The sequence below is a fragment of the Calonectris borealis genome, chromosome 2 (assembly GCF_964195595.1).
Source record: "Calonectris borealis chromosome 2, bCalBor7.hap1.2, whole genome shotgun sequence".
NCBI lineage: Eukaryota > Metazoa > Chordata > Aves > Procellariiformes > Procellariidae > Calonectris > Calonectris borealis.
In genome coordinates, this window is record NC_134313.1 from 99,901,232 (window position 1) to 99,923,776 (window position 22,545).

Here is a 22,545-nt window from a genome sequence, read left to right on the forward strand (position 1 = left end):
AGAGAATATGTATGTTAGTCCAAAACTGTAAAACATGTTCTGTCTTGCATATTGCCCTGCCAGCTGAAAAGGTTACTACTAATATCCCTCTCCTATCTGGAGACTTATTACCCACACTAGAGATTACTGTTCCCTCTGACCTGTGGCTCAGCATCATGGGGCCACTCATAAACATGCTGAAATCTCATACGCTTGTTCAAGTCAGGATAAACTGAGTGAACAAAGACTAAATATTTAAGCATCTTAAGTCAACTTCACTCATTTTGCCTGAAGCATACTCACTCCCTAGCAGGTCAGCTTGCTGTAACCTCTGGCAAGGGTGAGAGGCAGCTGGAAAGATCATCTTCTTCAACTGGCATAGCTAGATCTGAAAAAGGACTTCTATCTTTGGCTTTTTTCCACTCTAGACATACTCTGCATATGACTAATTTGGTTTTTAAAAGAAACCCACAGAACGCTTACCCAGAGAATTCTGCTGTCACAGCATTCCTGCTAAGAGGAGGAATGAGCTACAGTCTTGTCTTGGTCTGGGAGGTGAGAAATCTGCTGGTATTTGCAACTATTGGTCTAATCTGGAGAGGAATGGCCAGTCAAGAATTGTATAAAGCCTGAGAGAAATCATGCTTGGAGATGAGGGCTGCAACATCCACTAGGCATTAACTTCACCCCTGAACCTGCCTGAGTGTTGAGCAGTGGAATCACGAGGAAGAGATACCGTTTGAAGAAGGCAGAAAATAAAAAAGAGAGAAGACATACTGAATAAACTGGAGTCTGTCAAACGCAAACATCAGAGGACAAATGCTTTGTGAAAAGGTCTTAAGCTGTTGCTCTTTTCTTTGACTAACGAGATTTTAATAAGGTGCTATCATGACTTAAAAACTTTATTCCTGGACTGTAAGTGCTAGTTTCTTCTTCTTTCTTCTTGACTAGCTGCAATTTGCTGTCAGTTGCCTAAAGTTCGTATCAGGTTTATATAAGTTTTAATTCAGGGAAGACTTGGACTCCTTTGGTGGGACCACATCACAAGCAAGGTTGGTAGAACTAGACTCAGCTGCAGGAGAACTCCTCCTCATGTCAAGGCAACACCTGGCACTGCTGCACCAATGGCTGGATGGACAGGGGCTACCTGAGGAATCTCTGCAAAATCTAGTGTAAAGAGCCGAACTCCTCTGGCAGAAGTCCGTGACAAATTGCCAGAGATGAGCAGAAAGCCACCCAGGTATGCTTAAGCTCTCCACTCTGGGCAACTGAACACAGGGCTCGCACTTCCAAAACTTACTGTTGGAGTGGAAAAAAATCCTTCAGCCTCCAATGTCTGTGACAAACTGGGCAGATTCTGGCATCCCAGTAGCCATACTCGTCCCCTTTGCTCTTCTGCTTCATTTTTTCTGGATCGTGAATGCCACGGGTCTCAGAAATTCACTTGCAGGTTTACCATTACGCTCCCACCACTGTCACCCTCACATCTCACAAGGCTGAGTGTTTCTGCAAGATTTCCTGAAATTCTGTACTCTAAGTCAAATAATGGTATTCTTGTTTCATAATCAAGCAACTGGGTCTTCATTCCACAGAGTAAGTCAAACATGCAGAATGGTAACAGCAGGTGAAGAGGTGCCTTAGCACGCCTGTTAGAGGCAGAAATTAGATATTTCAGAGCTGGAGGTTGCTTTTTAATAGGTTTATGTGGTAGTACTAATGACAGATGTTATTGCAGTTATTGAAAGCACACATTCTATAATAATGGAAAATAAGCATAAAGGGGTCTCATGTGAACCCAAGAGCCAATGCTTATATAAAAGTAAGAAACAAAGGGAGAAGCAATAAGTATTAAAAACTCCTAATAACTCAAGCAACTGAGTTGTGCATTTCTGGATGTGTTGGAGATTTTCCACAGATATTTCCTATGGAAAGAATTTATGAATCAAAGCATAGAGTTGTCCGGGGAAGATTGGTCCCACATGGATACTGTTGCTGTTTTAACTCATCCAAATCTTCAAAACTATTCACTCTGAACAGATTGTATTCATAAGTACAGGAAGCATTTGCATTTAGTATAACTAAATTAGCTGAAGCAGAAATTAACACACTCCATGTAATGTTTAACCAGAAAATAGAATAGTTGTATGGTCAGAATGAGACATTTAGAGGGAAAAGCTACAGCAAGCCAAATTTTGTTCTTGGTTGGGGCTACCATAAGAGTGCAGCAGCATAGTTCAGAACAAAACATGGCCAGATTAATTTGCTTTCTACTTGCATTGGCCTTCTTGTCAGTTACTATTTTCCATTTATGAAGAAGGAAGAGCTTAACCTACATTTTTTAGCATCATGGAAAATGGCCAAAACTATTTTACCCTTTAGGGACCTATCTAGTATACATTTGAGGGTGGAGGTAGATGCCATTTATCATATTTTATTTTAAATAATGCTACCTGGGTATCAGTATATTTCCCTTCTCTCTTTCCTTTTCAAAAAGTCCAAAGCAATACCATTCTCAGAACAACTTTTGACTTGAGACTGTGAGGTTATGACCAACATCAACTCTTCTAGAAGTAAATAGGAGTAGAAGGGTTTGTGGATACCTCTGCATTCTCAGACACATTTAGCAATTCACATCACTGAAACTCAAAATTAAAAGACCTGGAGTTCTCTTTTAATTATCTTCCCTAGCATAAAAATTTTGCAACCAGCTTATCTGTATTAGAAAGGTTGTACTTGTTTAAATTTATCAGATAACACACCTACACTTGCAAGAAGATTAAGGATGGGCAGAAATGCCACCAAAGTTTCGTAATGCTTATGCAAATACTTTTTGTCCAGAAATATCCCGAGTACTAGGATCCCTATTGCTTCCCAGCTTCATCCTGGACAGATTCAGTGAAGCACATCATATTTATGACCAGAGCTTTGGAAAAGTAAATATACCTCAGGTTAGAATTTTAGGAGTTAAACTATTTGTTTGTTTCAACTGGTGTTCCCATCATTACAAAGTATACTGTTAGGAGTTGTCAAGTGATGCAGAGAATCATGCTGAAGGGTTCAAGAGAAAGAGCGCTGGGATGGGTTGAAGTTGCCTTGCCCTTGCTGAAGCGGGGAAATTCAACTCTGCTGAACTTTGGTTCCTCATACGCCATGGAGCTGATCCCAAATGGCGTTTTTGCTGATCATCTCTGTTGTCTGAAGGGCTGCATCCTTTTACATCAATGGGATATCCATGAACTTCTGTGGGGGCGGGAGCGGTTACCAAAGCCAGGCAAACTTTTCCATTGACTTCAGCGGCAATACTCACCAGAGGCTGGGTGTGATGTCTCTAGTTTGAAGCTTTCCTGGGGTAGAAGCAAATGCGTTTCTCTGATACTGCCTACCTCTGGTGAGTGTGTCAGTCGAACTTTTAATACACTGTTTGTCCAACACTGGGCATCTTCACTCAGGACTGAATATGCTACAGGCTTTTACTTTAGATCTAAACTGGGACATCTAGAACACTCTGGAGCTAAATGCATCTAAGCACATGCTAACTTCACGTCAAGGGGTATATCCCTCCCCTGGTTCCTCCCTTCCTATGTCCCCTCTCGCACTTTGATTTTCACACCCACCACATGAGCTAGAAGAGAGTGGCAGTGCCCAGTTTCCCCTGATCTGGAAAACTGGGACTTAAGGTGACTGGGACTGAAAGGACCACTGCAGCGTGTGCTCCCACAGTCCCCCACCTCACATTCAGTATGTCTTTTCAAAATGAGGTTCTTGCATGCTGGCCCAGTGTTATGAAGAAGTGTTTACTGCTGTTGCAGTATGCTCTCTAAGACATAGGATATCCTTCAATTCCTCGGGTTTTTCACTCCAGCATCTCTTCAGGAGGAAAAAGTGAAAGCCTGATACGGCAGTATTTAATTATTCTTACTGCACAAGGTACAAGCAAAACATCTACCATTAATCACGGATGTTTTAAAACCGTAAACTCGTTGTCTATATTTGCTAACAGTTGGGGAAGAAAGTTGATCTTTCCTGAAAATACTGAAGCAGATGGGAGCAGTGTGAATGCCAGAATATCCCTACAAATTCTCCTAACATGAAACAGTTTTGGACAGTTCAGGACATCTGGAGTGAATATGGGAGAGGGAAATGAAAAATTTCTTGAATGTACTTAAAGGCTGAAATAGAGTCACAGTGGCGTAGACATGCAGAAACCCTGAATGAAATACACACATGGATATGGCAGAATGCTTAAAAGGAAGTCAGCCTGCTAGGAGCAGAACTATTTTTAGTCTTCTAATGAAGAAAGCAGCTGTATTTGAGAAAGCCAGTCACTCACTGCTTGGAAAATCAGCTGGAACTCTTTCTGGGTCCTGGTGTTCTTGGTTGCAAGAGGAAAATCTTATGTGTAAGCTCTTTCAGCCCTGGAGAACCTTAAATGGCAGTCATCTTGGGTTTTGAAGCACAGCTGGGAGCTTCTTGGGAACAGATTCACAGACTTCTGTTGGAGCCCATGGTCACTCTGCGGTGTTCAACCACTCTTGGAATGAGTGTTTCTTTAGGAGACAGTGAGGATCTGGCAAAGTCCTCCAAGAAGTGCATTGAACATAACATTGAATTCTGCCTTTTTTTGTTCTGTGGTGTGCTGCTTGTTATTCAGTGTTTATTTCCGTTCTTAATTTCCCCAGAGCTTTGCTAGGGTGCAGCAGTCTGTCCAGTTCATCGTAAAACCTCTGTTTTCTTATCTGTGTAGTGCTTGTGTTAGGTATGGGAATGGAGGAGAGCCACTTCATTTTGCTGCTCTAATGAAACTTGAATTGTGAAAACTCGCTGCTCTTTAGGTACTATCTTTGTACAGAATAAGCCCTTTTGTAAGGTTTTTTTTTGGTATAAAAGAGAGAGATGTCTTTTTCTGTCATATTGCTGAGTTAAACAAATGATCAAAGTGTATCCTGGCTGTGACAAGAATGGACAATAGTTATCACAGGTCAAAACCATCGAATGTGCTTGCTGGAAGTAAAGGAGACCAGCTTGATTTTTCCTCTGGCTTGAGAAACCATTTCTGAACTAGTTCAAGTAGATGCATCATAAAAGGCTGAATTGAGAGAAAAGCCAGTGTCGGGGAAGCCTGACCAAAGTCATCTGCCTGAGATGGCCTGGCATTTTTCAATGAGAGGATGAGATTAGTGAGGAGTAGGGTTTGGTTTTGAAAACCTACTTCTGCAGGTGATGATCTATCAATTTCTGTCAATGGCCACCTGCCCAAACGTCAGGAATTGGACAAAATCTTAAAGGTGAGAGGAAGGCAGGGTATTCAAGAAGAAATGCCATGGAAAGGGAGCTGGGACCTGGGCTCTGCAGGTATCCCTGCCGCTGGGCAGCTTTGGCAGGCTCCTTCGGTCACTTCCAGCTCCCAGCCTTGCGCCTGGTCTGTTTAAAAATACATTATTTTCTTGCCTGTCACATGCTTTAATATGTGAAGTATCTTATACAGCGGGGAACCATCTTCTATGTAGGTACTTAAATGCTTAAAAGTTGGAAGGAAGGGAAGGGGTTGTAAGCTCCCAAGAAGAATATCCTGATCTCTCCTTTTTTAGTAAGACTATGGCCTGGGGAAGCAGTTGATGCTCTCAGCCCTTCCCATTTGCTTGTCACCCGCCACGTGCCTGCAAAGGGCTATCCCTCTTCGGATCTCCTGGCACAGTTTCTTGTATGATCGGACCCTAAATCTCTTTCTGCTTGAGAAATATAGTTTTAAAAAATAACCTCTATTACAAGTATCGAAGAGAGGGAAGATCATTCTGACTGAATTGTGTAAGGGGCAATTACATGAGTAATTTACTCTGGCATAGGTCAGGCAGCTTGGGGACGGTGACCAGCAACTAGAGGGGGCTTGGGGAGCAGGAGCCTCTTTGCCTGACGCGGAGGCAGCCAGAGCAGCACGTCTGACCACAGCCTTTGCTTTCTGCCACAAATACCTGAAGTTTTTAGCTGGTTTCAGTAGAGCCTGTTTTGCATAAACCATTTCTATTTTCCCATTACTCATATGTCCCTTTGTTAATAACATAATGTAAATAATTCCGTGCTGGATTTGGCATTCATTTAAACAGGTGTAATACTAAAGCAGTCGTAATTGGTTTCAGTGTTCCCAGCCTTCTCTCTGGCTACACTTTCCAAAGGAGTTAACTTGTTTTTGCTTTTGAAGGCTCGTTATTACCATAATTCACCCATCAGTCTGCTGCTTTTAATGTTAATTCAGTTTTATAACTTGGTAGGAGGCAAGATCAAATGTTTCAGGCTGCATCCTAAGGTTATTCTTTGAGTGGCCGGTGTTTTAAATGGACATGATGGGCATTAGCAAGAAGAGGTTTGTGATATTTATAGTCTGCAGGAATCTGTGTAAAAATGAAAAAACCGCTTATCCTGATTCTGTATAAATACCACATCCAAAGCACACCTGTCTTCTGCCATGTGGGCCAGCTAATTGGTTTTTGATCTATTTTTACTGTTCTTAGCTGAAAGGCAATTTTTTTGTTAAGTTTCACAGAAAGCTCTAGAGCTGTTTTAGGGGTTTGTAGCTGTGAAAAATAGCCGTGGTTCTGTTTTTTAAAAAGCATTCTCAAGGAATAATTACAATGATTGAGAATGCTTCTTAAAAAAACAGAAGCGTGTACATTTTTCATAGCTACATGACTCTAAAATGGCTTTGTGGGTTTCTTCACATATTCAGGAAACTTTTAAAAATAAAAAGGAGCAAATCTATCTCTGAGCTTGGCAACCGCTGAAGTTTATATTTCACAAGTATCTGAAAATGGGTTCCTCCCCATTTGCAGACACAGATGCCAAAGTTTTAAACTGACAGTGCAAAGTTTATATTGCAAGCTTTGTAAAGGAGCAAAGCAGCGTTTTTCTGCTCTATGCCAGTCCTGCACTTATGCATGGCTGGGATGAAGCCTTGTTGGACAGTTATTATTATTATTATTATTGTTTATGAATTCCTTGCCTTGTGGTCATGCAGAACAGCAAGTTGGCGTTGTTGAATCGGGAACTGTAGACATGAAAATAGCAAAAAGGTTGCCCCTGCTGCTAAACTTTTGGCAGTATTTTGTATTCCATTCTTGTCTGTATTAAAACACAGAATGTAGTGAATGGGCCAAACCCTGAAATCCTTATTTGGTTATTATGAAAAGAGAGAGAAAAGGCTGTGATTCATTAGGAGGGGGATGAATAAGAGGCTGCAGAGAAGGTCTATGCAAGGTAGCTTCTGTTCCTTTGTCTCATAACCAAGCAACGCAGGGGTTGTCTGAGCACAGCGAATGGTGGCTCCGTCAAAGGTGATGCATTAAATAATCCTCATGCTGGGGCAAACGGAGGAAAAATGGAAGGAGATGCCAGCTGCTTATGTGATATGTCTAAGCATGTATATGCAGGGTTAATGGGAAAGGGAGGCCATTGAGACCTCCGGGTAAATGCATGCCCCTGCAAAGGTGGCTTGGGTGGAAATCATTGCATGGGATGCTCCTGAAACCAACTATTTAAACAGATTAATTGGGAGATTTTCTTTTTTTTTTTTAATGGGAGCACAAAATACCTGGGGTTACCTATTATCTCAAACAAAAGGGGTACAGGAAAGGGAACCAAATCTGTGGTTTCAGCATCAGAACAGTCTCTAAGTGGCAGGTCACTAATCCCACTTCAGTATTTTGCCTGGAGCAGCAGGAGTTACAGATGTTTGCTTGCATCATCACAGTATAGTCTCTGATGATGGTGGTTTGTGTTGTTGTAATCCCACAGAAATTATACTTTGGCTTCAATACTTTGGCCTGTCTGGGCATGACTGATCATTATCTGCTGTTCAAGATTAGCTGAAAGTGCCTAGCTAAATGCCCTGAACTTGATGGTAAAAGAGGATGAATTTGCAGGCTGGGTCTCTGAAAACGTTGCGTAAAAAAAGGCTGTTGTGTCTGTTCCCCTGTGCTCCCCAGCATAAATGAAAGAAGAAGAGAGCAGCGCAGAGCTGGGGCTGTCTGCTTGGGATATATTCAGTTACTTAACTCATGGCACAGGCCACTGCAACCCTAGTAGGCAGCATTTCAGCAAAGGCCAGCAAGTGTTGTAAATAACATCGGGAGAAGAGTTTTTTGTTCCCGTCTCCCCATTTTTTTACGTTAGATGCTGAATGAGTCGCACACGCTTGTTTGTGAGGGGGGTTACGCAGCTGATTGGCCTCACGCTCCCCAGACCTCTCCGGAGAATCTCAAAGATAATTTTAGTAAAAGGCTGTTCTGAGTGCCACTTGGCTCATCTGTTTACAAAGTCACAAAGTCTCTTCTCATTATTTTTCAGGGATCAGAGGGGACAAAAGTTTAAATATTAGCTCAGCTATTTAAACCCTGTGGCAATGCCAGTCTGCTTGGCACATAGTGTTGAATCTAGTGATAAGATATTCGGTTGACTGATGACCCTCGCAGCGTTGTAAGAAATATGCTGATAAATTCTCTGTGAGGGATAGGAGGGACGAAGCGTCTCTTACGTTTTATGACAATCGCTAATCAGAAAATCTGCCAAAAACCTGGGCTTAGAGATCTATGCTGTTGCCCTCCAGTAAACCCTGATTTCCCGGAGACTTCTAGAGTATTCCTAGATAAGCAGTATTGCAGATGAATAACGAAATAAAAAAGAGTACTCCAGTAAAGGCTTCGTGCCTGAAAATATATATAATGACATTTTTGTCCACTAGATGGCTTTTCTCCCCCCTACCTGCAACCTGCTAGAGCAATCTGAATCCAGCAAATGTCACCTATCTAAAATGATATTACCTACAGCTTAATTCAGATAGTGGTAGCACTTCGGTCAAAAATTTCTAATTACGTACAGCATACAGGGCTTATGTATCCTGTGATGTAAGTTCTCCTATGTGGAGCAAATCTCCCATACGTTGGCACAGAGAAAAATTCAAGTTAAGGTGTTTTAGCAAATTGTTTGCCGGCAATGTTTGCTTATGATATGAAATTATTAAAGACCACAGAGCATATTCTGTGATTATTAAGTCTTCAGCACTGACACTGAAAAATAATGTAAAATCTTCCAGACCTTGTTTTGGTTTGGCTGGGGGTTTTTAGGAATCGGAAACCGAGGAGTTCCTCCCCTTACCCACCCAGCCTGTAGTATAATATTAATTAATAATGTTTGGAAGCAAATTTAGCTTCTGCAATTATTATAATTAAGTGGGACAGATGGAACGGAACTCTGCATTATGTGGCTTAAGCCCCCCTCCCCCCCAAAAAAAATTACGTTATTTATATTGAGGAAAGTCTCAGTTTTAGTGATCGTGCGAGTCCCACTGACCACTGAGATACTAGCAGTGCTGTGCCTTTCCTGTTGACTTAACCAGGTGAATAAGATAGTGGTCAAGAGAAGAGTACCCTGAATTAGTAAAATGTGTGGTATTCAGGATATGACAAAAAATACAATAATGCATCCCAACAAACATTTTGTTATTATTTTATAGTATTTACTCTCATAAAAAAAGCATAACATGGTAGAATTAAAAATAATCACCAGGCTGATGTTCACCATTTCACTGGAGAAAATATAAGGGAATTGGTACAATTTTAGATCAGTAAAATGTTCTCAAGAAATGTACTTATACCAACAAGGCTGATGTGTGCACACACACTAGAGGAAGGTGAGAGAACCTCTATCACAAGCTGCTATTGGTGTCTTCCCGAGAAGCTCAGTCCCTTGCTCCTACCAGCACTTGGGATTTGGGGGATTTCTGCAAGGAAGTTACTGCAGGAGCCTGCCTGGAGACGCAGTTCCTCAGTTCATTTTATCGCTGGTGAGGGTTTGTTCAGTGTGAAACTCCCATTTCTAGCTGTTCAACCAGAGCAGGTCTTTCTTTTCCTGTCAACCTCCCGATAGCCATGGGGGAAAAAAAGAAGTGTGTTCTCATTTCAGCATCCCTCACCCTCCTCCTTCCTTCTCTGGAAGAGGAAGCAGGCAAGCTATTTCTGTTACTCATCCTTTCCTTCAGCCTCCTTCCTTCGGGATCTTTAGCTCTTGTGAACCATTCCAGTGCCCATTCCTGCCCCCAATTCTAGCTTTTGCAAGCTTCAGCATGAAGTTAAGGGGATTGTTGGATTTCCCTGCATGGCAGGGGGCCCCGCTGGAGAATAGGTGGAGATTTTGGTAATCTCCATCAGCGGGTGCTGGCTGGCAGCGCTGGGATGGAGGAGCAGCACAAGCGCTGGGGCTCTTTCTCTGCAGATTCAGGAAGCCAATGTCGCATCAGTTTGTGCTGAGTTTGAGCTTGGAAAGGTGGTTTTTGCTGCCATTTTTTTAATGGCCAATTTTAAAAATTTTCTTTTTCTTAACAAAAGCTTAGATTCTGTGGGAATTCATGACTGAGACCAGTGTCCACACTTGCCAGGGAAATCTTGCAACTGCAAAGCATCTGAGTGGATTTTTAAGCCCCGTTTAACTAATACCAGAAGGATTAGCATGTTGTTTTGTTTGATGCCAACACAAGAAAAAACTCATGTGCTTTAAACTGAAGGGTTACGTTTACCTGGGTGGTGCTAAGCTAAGGTGATGAGAATCATGGTGTAAAAAGCTCAGGTACACTCATGGCCCTGGGGCATGGAGTACTTCAGGCTGAGCCAGCTATTGTGCTACCTGTCATGAATGAATGGGATGGAGGAGCAGGCTCTTTTGGTTCACGAGTGAGCAGACATGATTTGACATTCTGAGTACAGGAGGTGTGAAACACCAAAGTAAGACTGCTAATCCAATGGTGGTCAGCTAAGCAGTTTGGTCAGAAACGTCAGGGGTAATACACAAGCACAGATCTTTGAGCCTCTTAGCTGCCTTCTGCTTTCAGTTACATCAGTATAAATCCATTGACTTCCCTAGAGTTCCCACATCAGGCTTATTCCAGTGCTCCCGAGAGCAGAACTGAGAGGACAGAAGGGAGGAGAATGAAACAAACATGCAGTCTGCAATTTTACTATGCACCTGGTATATTCCCTGTGTTTCAACCATTTGGCCTAGTAGAGGATATTCTTTCTGGCCAACAAGAACCGTGAAGCCACAGTGAACAATCAGGAGCACCTAAGACTTCTACAGTAGCATCAGTGGATTAGATGTTGTTATGGAAAACCTTCTCTAGTACGCAAGTATGTGCATGCTACTTAACATGCAGTAGTAACAATCCCATTTTTTATCTCCACCGTACTCCTATCTAGCTATCTGCTGATCATAGGCAGAAGAGACCATGTGAAGTCCTCCAAGCCTAACTAGAATATTCCAGAAACCATAGCATTGAAAAAAAAAATTGAATTTTTAAACAGGAGAAGAGCCTCAGTTCAGTTTAAAAACTGTCTGAGAGGTGATATGTGGGGTTGCTGTCCCTGACACAGTGTGTATCTGGCACGCTGTGAAGCCAGAACTTTTACTAAGTGCAAAGGTAGTTGGGAAGAGCCAGGTCATGCTACTCTTCAAACTCACTGCAGCAGCAGATCCAAAAGGCAATAAATAGTAGCTTAGCACTCAGTCTTTACCTGTGCTGATCTCAGGGAACTCGGGATAAGGAAGCAAAGGCTGACCTAAGCCACCTTTAATACATCTTCAATCTCGGCATTGGCCAAAGATCTCGTTTAACCAGCAGCTGTTTATTAGCGTACTGCAGCGCTTGCTCCAAAAAATCCCAAACTCACTCACAGCAAGTGCTCAGCCGGAGGTAGGCAGGTCGTGTACAAACCAGCTATGTTCGCTCAGAGTTCTTCTGTGCCATCGTGCACCTCTATACAGGCCATGCTGAGGTCCTTTGCACTCTTCACTGGGCCTTTGATCTCTGCTAGTACTGTGCATTCCCCTCTCCAGGTCAAAGAAAAATGTTTTTTACCACCAAGGAAATCTGTCAGAGGGATGTTACTAACCCAAACACCTCCACTCCGTGAAGGAAATGTAGATTCAATTCCTTTTGTGCATCTGCAATGCTGCTGCCACACCTGTGCGATGAAAGGCCAGGGAAAACATAGTAAGCTAACAAAAAATATTCAGTAACACCAGAGCAAGAAGATGTGCATGTCCCATAAACCAAACTTGGCTCTAGACTGAACATAAAAGGATTTGCCAAAATCTTTGTCTGTCTTTTCAGAGATGCAGGTTTACAACGTTGAAAGTAGCCGTCCAGGTTTTATCTTGGGTTGGCCCGGATGAGGAGTTGACTCTGCAGACCTGCCCAGGCACTCGGGGAGCTTGGCCAGGCCTCAGGACTGATCCTTCTCTGAGTAACCCCAGACACCCCCCAACCTTCACACCAGGATGTCAGACACACAAGATTTGCTGTGGCTGCCCTGCGGTATCAGATCAGCTTCATCCACACCGTATCACCTTGTTGTTGTCTCTCTCCTTTTAACCCTGCAGAAAGATTCTTCTCTGGGTTTGATGGGATCCGGTTTTGCTTACACCCTAATGATCAACCACGAAAAAAATGAGTGACATATACCTGTTATGAATTAGCATATGCTGTTAGTTAAGCCTTTGAATGTGTGTTTAATTTTCAGGTGGATGCGTAATTACTCTGTGACCTGTTTAGCATTTCAGACTCATTCCTTTCAAAGACTGGAGGAAAAAAAAACAGGTTACATCCAAGCTGAAATGAAAAACACAAAAGATTTTTTTTCTGTAGCGTTTTAAAAAGGTTTCTGAACAAATTTGTTTTCAAAGTAGTTTGCTCTCAATCCTAAGACGAAAACTGCCAGCAGCTGGCTGGGAAAAAAGCAAAAGTTAGCCTGAAAAGTAATAAAACTCACATGACCTGAAACTGTACAATACTGAGCCCATTTGTAACCACAGCTAGATTTCTTTGTCATTCTGGAAAAAATAGTGAAGTGTCTGGGGGTTTTCTTTGTTACAATTTTTCTTAAAGGGATTTTCTTTTGGGAGGCAGCAGCAGAAGGAATTTTTGTTGGTTAGTTTTCTTTCAAAGCTTAGCGATAAAGGGCAAACAATATGATTTTGGCAGGGAAGTATCACATCCCATGTTAGAGAATAAATTGTTCCCTTGATTATGTACCGAGTGATAACCCTTTCTGGATTTATGGATTTTTCTATATGTTTGCATAGAAAGTCATTACAGCACCCTTTTAGCTGATGAAAGTAGCACATTGTTGCATGTTTCTGCATGTCTTACAAGTCCCTGCACAAGCTATTGATCAGGTAGGTCGCTCCCAAGGAAGCAGAAAGTCGTTCTGTGCGCTTTCTTAGACAAGAGGTAAGGCTTGTTGCTAGTCTACAATGTGCTGTCTCCCCCTCTCTCTTTGCATAGAGCGTGATAACTTCAGAATTCACTTGCTCCTTTCTGTGTAAGATTTCCAGGCTGACACATCACAGGGAAAGAAAGAAAACAAGGAAGAAGCACAACTTCTCAAATGGAGGAAAGTCAGACCTTTTCCTTGCCAGATTCAAAAAAGCAATGCTTGCCCAGCTCTGCTGTTTCCGTGTTGATTTCAGTGCTAAAAATGATGCACACCCCTTATATTAGAGTGGATTTACTTCAGAGAGCGTATTTTCATTTGGATTCATGTAACTGTTGACCAGAAGCAAGGTTAAATTGAACCTGTTTAAAAATTAACCCATTTTAAAAAAAATTGCATAATGCAGTAGCACTCTTCAGGCAATTCTTCAGCTTTCTAGCATCAAGCCACCTTTGATGATGTGCAGCCTATGTTTAAAGGCAAAGCATTCCTAACAGCTCCTGTGCCTGCGAAGCTTCATGCTGTTGCTTTAAACTGGTAACTCTGATGGTCTTTATATTGTAATAGTGTGAAAACAAGTATGCTCACTCATTTCTGCATTTATTTTCCTGGACACCATCTTTCAAAAATATACCTTTAAATGTGCCCATTTCTAATTCCATGCCCCTAAAACAGCTCAAGCAAGGGTTACAGGAAAATGCAGGAAACTTTAAGTGCTTGAGGAATCCTCTCTGTCAAAAACACGTCTGTCTTCAACCCTGTGTTTTGCCTGTCAGAGCAGGGACAGGTGAGGAAGCAATAATCCGAAGCTCGTAGTAAATTTAAATCCCATAATTCAGAATTAGCTGTGATTCCTGCTGTCAGGAGCAGAGAGCGAAGTAAAGCTTAGATTTCGTCTCCTACTGTATTTTCATTCAGATTAATATTTAAGCCGAGCTGGTGGTTGTGTCCAGGAGAACAGTCAGTCCTTTTACAGCTATAAATGGTAAGAGGCCGGGTCTGTTAGAGCTCGCCTGTCCGCTGTTTGAGCAAGGCGAGCACCTTGCTGCAGCTGGCCCCAGACCGTGCATTTTCATGGCTCTCGGGCTCTCCGCTTGCACCCGCCCGCTCATTGGTTGTAGCTATCGCCCTCCTTGCAGCGACGGCTGCTGACAGTGTATCTCTCCTCCGCTGAGATTACTGCGTATGACCTACTTTGAAAATGGTGTGAACCAAGGTTCACAAATTGTCTTGGAAGGATGCCACGAGGTTGGTGTGCAAACATGCGCGGTCTGGGAGGCTTCTGGCGGAGCGGAACTGGCTGCCTCCGCGTCCTTCCAGATGCAGCGCGCGTTCCTTCGCCAGCCCCGGCTTCACAATCCATCTTTGTGCTCTTGAGTGCGGCATATTGATTTCCCAGGCAGGCCTGCTAGGTTAGCGAGCCTCTGGCCAGTAAGTCCCTCATGCTTTTTTGCTCTCAAAACAGCTGAAGTAGTAATAAAGATGAATAAAGGGTTTCAGGCTGAGCCGTCAGCTGAATCCTAGCGGTAGTAGTTGTAGTAAAAGCAGTAGTAGTGGTATCAGAATACAAGTCACAAAGGAGAGCTAAGCGGTGATATTTTATTTACACGGTTCATCTGTTTACTATAATCTGCTCGTTTATAGTGTAATGTAAACTTGCAATTACCAAAGCTGCTTTCCATGCCAGATGAACGGTTTAACCTGTATGTCATTCCAAAATACTGATAGAGGAGAAAATTCAACAGAAAGGAACAGCCTGGAGAACTGCAGCCTGAAAGCTGTACGGGTTTGGGGATTTTTTTTCTTTTTTTTTTTTCTTTTTTTTTTCTTCTTTCTCTTCCTTATATAAGCTCTGTGCTGCAGAGGAAAGTTTCCACAGACTCAGAAAGATCATATGCAGTTTCAAATCTACTTGAAAGATAAGGCTTTTTTTTTTTTCCCCTCCCCAAGGCTAATATATTACATACCTACTCAGCACAGGGCTGCCTGTTATCTGATAAGATAATTAGCATCAGACACTAGGAGAAGAATACGTACTTTTAAAAAGGAGCATTACTGAACGTTCACAGAGAGAGTTAAAGAGCGTGCTTATCAGAGCTTTTCCATGCAGAAGACTTGCGCTAGTATTTGACTTTGGGTTGAGAAGTTCTTTATTAAATTAGCAATGCAAATGTGTTTTACTTTATACATGTGGAATTTAAGTGTGTCGGACAGCCTCCCTCTAGAGCACTTTGGGGTTTTTTACAGATTTAGCGTGGGCCAAGAGTTCCAACTCGGGCTCTGAGTATTTCTTTTTGTTTGTTTTATCCTCTGTAAAGACATCTGTTCTACATGGCTCTCCACCTTGGCCGCAGTTCAATTTCCACTGACTTCCATGAACTCCATTATGAAACCCAAGTGCAAGCCTCTCTTTGCACCAGGACCAGCCCGTGACTCCTGAGCACAGATCTGCAGCTTCCAGATGCCCTCAGCCACCTCTCCCGAAGCATGTGGCTACGGGGAGCAGCCACCATCTTGAGGAAAGTACACCTCATCCTCCAGCTTGTCCCTCCCCTGCTGATTGACAGTCATGAGCACCTGAAGCTATGCTATAGTAGTTTAAAAATAGGGAAAGCTGAGACAAAGATCTTTATCAGCTCTAAAAGCAGGACAACACTGATGCTTACTCTTCCTGATGTGGTCTTTGCCGATTGCTAAACGGCTAAAATGATCCATGGTGGTCCAAGGGGGAAGAGGGCAGGACCTGAAACAAGAACTTGACATCTGACGTTTGCCAGTCCTGTTCGTGAAGCGGCTGGCCCATAGGCCGGAGCTCCTGTCTGAGCACGCCTGCTGGATCCTCTGCAGCAAACCCCTCTGGCCTGACAGTTGTAATAATAAATACCGTAACTCGGCTGACATTTGGGCCTGGCAGGGTCTTTCATAAGTCTCAGCTGGGAGTGATTGTTTTAATGAAAAATGTTAATAGATGAATAGTTTGCCCATGAGTTGTTACTTCTAGCATAGAAGGCACGGAGTTGTTTCCAGTGGTGGTTGTTTTCTTTTAATAGCATACGTGGAGCTTTCTGGGGGCTGTGGCAGCGCTCCTCACATAAGAGGTGGGGGCAGGACTCTGAAAACCTGTGGTGTCCTTGTCACTTGCATCATTCTGTGTGACTGTGCAAGGTGTGATGGCAACCAGGGGAAACTGGAGCCAAAGGGGGGGGTTCAGTTCTGGTCCCTGTTACAGGGCTGCTGGCGAAGGAGCAGAGTTCTCGGCCTAACCCAAAGGGGACCAGGTATGCATATGCAGACCCAGGGTATTGCAGATGGGGGCATCAACTGCATAGGAGATATTTCTGCACAAGATGTTTTCCGGTTGATTGCAAGGGAAGAAATGGTCACTGATGGAGGGAGGAGGCAAATCCTTCCCACCCCTGATAGTCCCGTTAGTCTGACTGAAAGATATGATGCATCAGCTTGTGGGGCTTTGCTCTCTAGGCAATCAGCCAGCCTGTTGAATGAGCAGATCGCAAAAAGGGAATGTACAAACAGGACAAAGCAGGCCAACCCAACGTTTCTTTTGTCTTTTGTGTTGCCTATGATTTGAGAAAACATTTTGGAGTAACAGAACAGATCAGGGAGACAGAGAGGTAACTACTGCCAGGAATGCTCAGCCTTCCGCTCCTGCCCTTCCGTCTGCCCCCGGTCCCTCCCAGAAACGAGGGAAGACTTGAGCAGAAGAACTGAAAGACAGCCTGTGACTACCAGTGGCAGAAATGTTGCCTGACACAGACGTGGACGCAAAGTACTGCAACATACCTTGCCACTGCCAGACGCCTACTTCTCTGACGTTACAGAAGGAGCCTAATGTTGCATTATAAGCCTCAGTTGACACTACTCACCTTGTCACGTCTCTTGTGTGAGGTATCTTATTTCACAGCCTCTGCCGAAACATGCCAGGCGCTCGAGCTAAATCAGGAGAAGAAATGTAACACGGTATTTCCAGGTTTGAGCAAATGGGTATGGAAACAGGGTATTTTGGGCAGAAGTAAATGGAGGTTATGATCTCCCTCTTTCATTTGAATCTTCCATCACAGCTAATGTGTGGTCTGGCAAGATTCATTCATGGATCTGTTTTTCAAAGAGCGAGATTGTACAAGCTACCCCCCAAACCTTAGCTGTCCTCTGCTGATCAGGTTGACAAAAATTAATCTCTAACATCAGCTGTGAGGCAGCCAGTAACTTGATCCCTATCACTGAGGTTTCAGGGTAGCGCAGGGTACTGAGACTGTCCTTGTAACTTTGGCCAGTGAAAAATGGTAGTGCGTAATTATTTGTTGGATCGCTCTTGGTATTTGATATCGTTGACCATCGAATGCTGCTAACCTGTGTGGAGAAGCTGTGCCTATCAGTGGAAGCTCCATGAAATCGTTCTGTTCCTTCTCCTAAGGCGGAGCCAGAGGAGTCGCAAGCAGCAGTTGTTTTCCTGTGTCCAAACTCCTCTTCTCTGGAAGCTGACAAGGCTTCTTCCGTACACATGTGAAACCATTGGAGAGCTGGGGAGATCACATGGTGAGCTAAAGTGCCTGCTTTTCTGTAGATGCTATCTAGGTTTTCATATTCCTTATTGCAAGCATAATTATTGCCTTCCCCTAATTATCTTAGTGACTCCCTGAGGTTGGCATTGCACTGCAGAGCAAGTGGCCAGAAGTGAACCAGACAAATCTATGATCTCAGTTGTATTAAATAGCTGCATCAATGTTACTTAAAATCACATGTAAACCAAATTGACTGTGCTAGCTTAAGACCGTCTTATTTGCAAATACCACATCAGCTCCTAAATAGATTTAAGCTTAAACCGAAACAGACATGGTTTAACACTGAAATATGAGAATGTCCACTCTGTCTTTTACGCCAGTTTAACTAAAATGGATTTCAAATTACAACTTTAGAGAAACTAATATAATTTTTCCTAGCAGTTTAGACCTAGGTGATGACTGTAGAAGCAGAGGAGTACTTTGAAATTCTTCCTTCCGTAACTATTCCAGGTGCTGAGGGCCTTTGATGTTTTTTGCACCACTGTGAACTTTTGGGCTTTAGTACTTGCCCACAGAATATGCACAGAAATAGGAAAGCTCCATCTCCATTTCACAGGGACCAGACGGTGGTCTTCACTCTGTTGGGTGCAGTGCAGCCACGATGGTCCACATAAAATGATAACTGCATTTGAAATCACATGCTCGGAAAACTGGGACAAATGGGAGCAGTCTGTCAGTTTACCACGCACACATTGCCATAGGCCTGTTGTTCATAAATGTCTCCCCATTTTCTTCTCTCTGCTATGCACGGAAGTTCTGCTTCATTGCGTGGAGTCCTGGGTAGGTTTTCAAATTTGATCCTGGAAGGCTTCCAAGGAAATGGCCTTCACAGTTTCTGAGATGGGGCCTTCCTTTACGATAGTGATCGCACGCAAGTGCATTTCACAGAAGCAATGAAACTGTCAAGCCATAGAAGGAAGCTTCTGGACACAGGACTTTCCCAGAATCTGTATATAGACTGAGGAAATGTATTTCTGCAATGAATAAAATGTCTGTAGACATCATTGCTTACAGAAAATGTCAAACTCCCTCTGTAAGTTATAGAAACACACAAGTGCATGTGTAACCCCTACAGGATTAATCAAGCTCTTTCTCCTATGGGGTGCTAAGGAAGGAAAAGTGGGAGAGATTATTGTTGCTATTTTTACATGCTTGGGAGCTGCTAAGCGATTATAATAATGGGTGTCATAAATTACTTCACCAATGCATTTGGAGATGAGACAGTGAACTGACTCCTTGGAGAAACAGAGGATAGGTATTCTGAATGGCAGATGCTGCAGAGGAGAGGGCTCAGGCACTGGGAAAGGGAGACTGTATGGATGAAACTGGATTTCTGTTCTGCTCCCCCACTTTAATTTGTTTGTGGTACAGGCAAAGCAGCCACCGCTTTTGCAATGTACAAGTTTGGTGAAAGCATTCGCACCTGCTACCTGAAGGATGGTTCAGCAAAAGAAATTCAAAAGTTTATTCAGTGGATTCTTTTTTCTTTTGCTGTTCCCAAAAAAGAAGCTCATTCATATGCACTTGACAGTGAAAGGTAAATTTTCAGTGCAGTGCAAGGTGACTTAACCACATGATTCCCAGGAACAGTAGCGGGAATGCTGCAGCAAAATCCTCATGCCAAGGCATGTGAAAACATCTGTAGATGAATCCACTGCCCGGTGGTAATGGGAATCCTGGTCAATGAATTTTGTGCTGAGTGCCGAAACAAATAAAATCCATGCTGCAAATCTCCTGTCTGCAGCACTGTGATTCTCTCTCTTTGAGATTCTGTGCAGACTTCTTCCTGGTGCATTGCATTAATATTAAATTAACAACACACTACTCACATGGAACTTACATTCTAAAAAAAGCTCATATTATGCTGTAAGCCTTTTATTACAAAATAATAGCAGTCGTGAGGTTAAAGTTTGTTCATACAGTTTTCTATAGAACATCTGTACATTTTTTATGGCGGATAAAAGCTACGTTCCACGTGTAGCTTAGTCGTATGAATGTAGATAATGAGTAGTTTATTGAATTTCCTTTTTGATTTTACCATTCGCTTATATTCATATAAAGCCTTTCCATGCAAAACATACCAGATTTTTGTAAGTGGTGCTTTCTTTTCAGAAACACTGATTTCTCTGTCAGTGTTCTGCAAAGGATGTGACCTGATATGAAAAGGACCTATTCCTGTAGGATTTAGCTTGTAGCTAGAGGCATAAATCAGAGATTCTCTGAAGTGGATTCTAATCCGCACTGGAGAGAATAAAGAGAAATCACTCAGTCCATATGGAGCAGGACCTTGAGAAGTTTTATGAGGACCACATTCACTGGAATAGTTACCCAGCATCCAAGCCCTGGAAGCCCACACAGGCTTCAAAACCAAAATATTTCAGGGCTTTTGTGGCCTTCCATGATGCGGAAGCTGGACAGAATTTTTATTGAATCTGGCCCTAAATAAGCAAAAGAATTTTGTAATCAGTGCATGGTTTAACAGGAAGCCAGAAAAATTCTTTTAATATTGGAGTGATATGGTGGGAAAGCTTAGCCCTAGATACAGTCCTGGCTGCTGAGCTCAAAAGAAATTTGCCTGCAAGCAAAACTAGCTGGGAGTACAGAAAACTCCTAATTAACCTGAATGGGAAAAATTTTTTTCAGTTTTTTACTGCGTATGTATAAGTCATACCTTACTTTTCAAATGCTGCCCCTTCACCCCACAAAAATGTTTTCAATACCTTAAATAAACTTGGTCCTTGAATGCTCATCCCCCTCCTCTTCTTCCCATCTTGTAGAAGCACTTTAAATTATTGGTAGAGAACTCTGGATGCAGTGCCAGAGCTCCTTAATGCCATTCCAGGTGTCAAACAGCAGGGACTATTAGAAAGCAATATGTAGCAATCCTCAGCCCTGATGGTATTTCAGCATTAAGCCTAGATGCTGGAACAATTGCTTGCTGTATTGCCCAAAGTCTTAGAGATTAAAGCTTTGGTAGTATTGATATGAAACAGGCAAATAAGAGATCATTGCATGATGGTCTAGATTCAAAAGGGACTACATTATGTGATGCCATGAACTTGCAGTCATCCCCGTGCTCTCCAGTGAGCCTTGTGCCATGGCAGTCAGCAGAGTTACCAGAAGGGGCAGGTATTCTAACTGCAATTGTGTTTTCTCACCTTGACATTTTATTTTCATGTTTCAGATGCAGAGATTTGGGTAGTGTTAAAAAATGTTCAAAGGGGCATTAACCAACATCTGAGAGCATCGTGGAGATCCAGATAAGTGGACAGGGCTCACTTGGGGTCTAGATAAGTGGATCTGAGCTCATTCCTTTAGCTTCAGAGTATACCTGTAAGTGGTGATGATTTCACCCGGAGCAGCATGTAAGCGTTTCAGTAAACAGGGTGTGCATTGTGTAGCTAAATCAAAGCTATGCAGTAATAACTACCCTGCAGCTAAATGGATGCTTTTTCCACAGCTGAATCCTTAGAGGGATGATGTAGTTTTTAGTCATTCATTGCCATGTGACTTATTAAGACAATTAACAGGCAAAAAAGTGGTTATTTCGAGTGGTTTGGCAAAGGCTATACAGAGTGAAGTTCAAGCAGAGCGAGTTTCTACCTCTGTCGGTAGCAAAGCGTGTGAAGTGGCCAGGGCTGCGGTTCTCTTCTTAGCTCCCCCTCTAACTCACTGTTTAACCTTGGAAAAGCCCCCCGGCCACTTTGGGCTTGCGATTCATTATGAACTTGAAACTCGGATCAGCTTCTCTAAAAGATTCACGGGCTCCGTGAGCAAACCTAGGTCCAGCTCTGGGGTTGAGCCTGATGGGTTTATAATTTGAGCCCTGTGTACATGAGGTTTGAGGTTTTGACGTGTAACCAGATGAAACATAATAGTTTCAGCTGAGTTTTGCTTTGAATTTTTGGGTTCAGCTGCACTCCTCACTTAAAGGGAAGGCCTGAAGGTGGTGAAGCTAACTGAAGAAACTGTCCACTGAGGACTTCTAGGGGAAAACCAGATAGTTTCACTCAGTCTGATTTAAAATTAAAGCTGTAGGTGTATGGTTTACTGTGGTTTTTATATTAAGAGCAATTGCCTGTACCATATTCCAGGAGGAGAATATAAGAGAGACAGGTGTGTAACATTAAAAACCTGTGAGATGTCTTGGATGGAAGATCTCTGCAGACAAACCTGCGAACATTGTGAGTGCCTTGCCTTGATTTCCTCCTTCCCAACCATCCAAACAGTACAGTGCAAACAAAACTTGTAGTGATTTTCACTGTGAGGTACCCCAAGACTTGCAGGACTGGTCTTTTAGATTTCCTGCTGGGTGGCAAATAGATACTTCGTTAGTCTGGTTATGGCCTTGGTCGAAATGCACCTCGTGTCTGTTGTCCAGGTCGCTGTGTTTGCGTCCTACTTTGCTAGACCTACGTGTCTCTGTCTGGCCTTGTAGCTATGCTCGGGACCTGCAGATCTTTTTGAGGTCTGAAAAGCCAGTGGAGCCTGAAATCAGCGCTAGTTTGTCAGTGTTTTAAACTCGTTTCCATGCTCTAGTCCTGTGGACACTTCAGCTTACAGCCCACACCTTGACACACGGTTAACGTAGATAGCTAAATAACACAAGCTTAGCGGAAGAAGTTCCTGCAAACAATTGTTATTTTCTTAGCAACAGATTTCAAGGGCATGAAGGCTAGGAGAGCTCTGGGCCATGATTTGCTCAGGCTGTACCTGCACCACAAGCGTGGAAG

At 42.9% G+C, this 22,545-nt stretch overlaps 1 protein-coding gene across 1 annotated transcript in view; it reads left to right on the plus strand.

Annotated features, from left to right (window-relative positions):
• ATXN1 (ataxin 1) overlaps nt 1-22,545 on the plus strand; it is a 379,215-nt gene that overhangs the window by 115,330 nt on the left and 241,340 nt on the right. Inside the window, exons 7-10 of the mRNA XM_075142740.1 lie at nt 15,551-17,220; nt 17,665-17,786; nt 18,263-18,845; nt 21,907-21,996. The gene's annotated coding sequence lies outside the window, so the exon portion shown is untranslated. The remainder of the gene's footprint in view (nt 1-15,550; nt 17,221-17,664; nt 17,787-18,262; nt 18,846-21,906; nt 21,997-22,545) is intronic.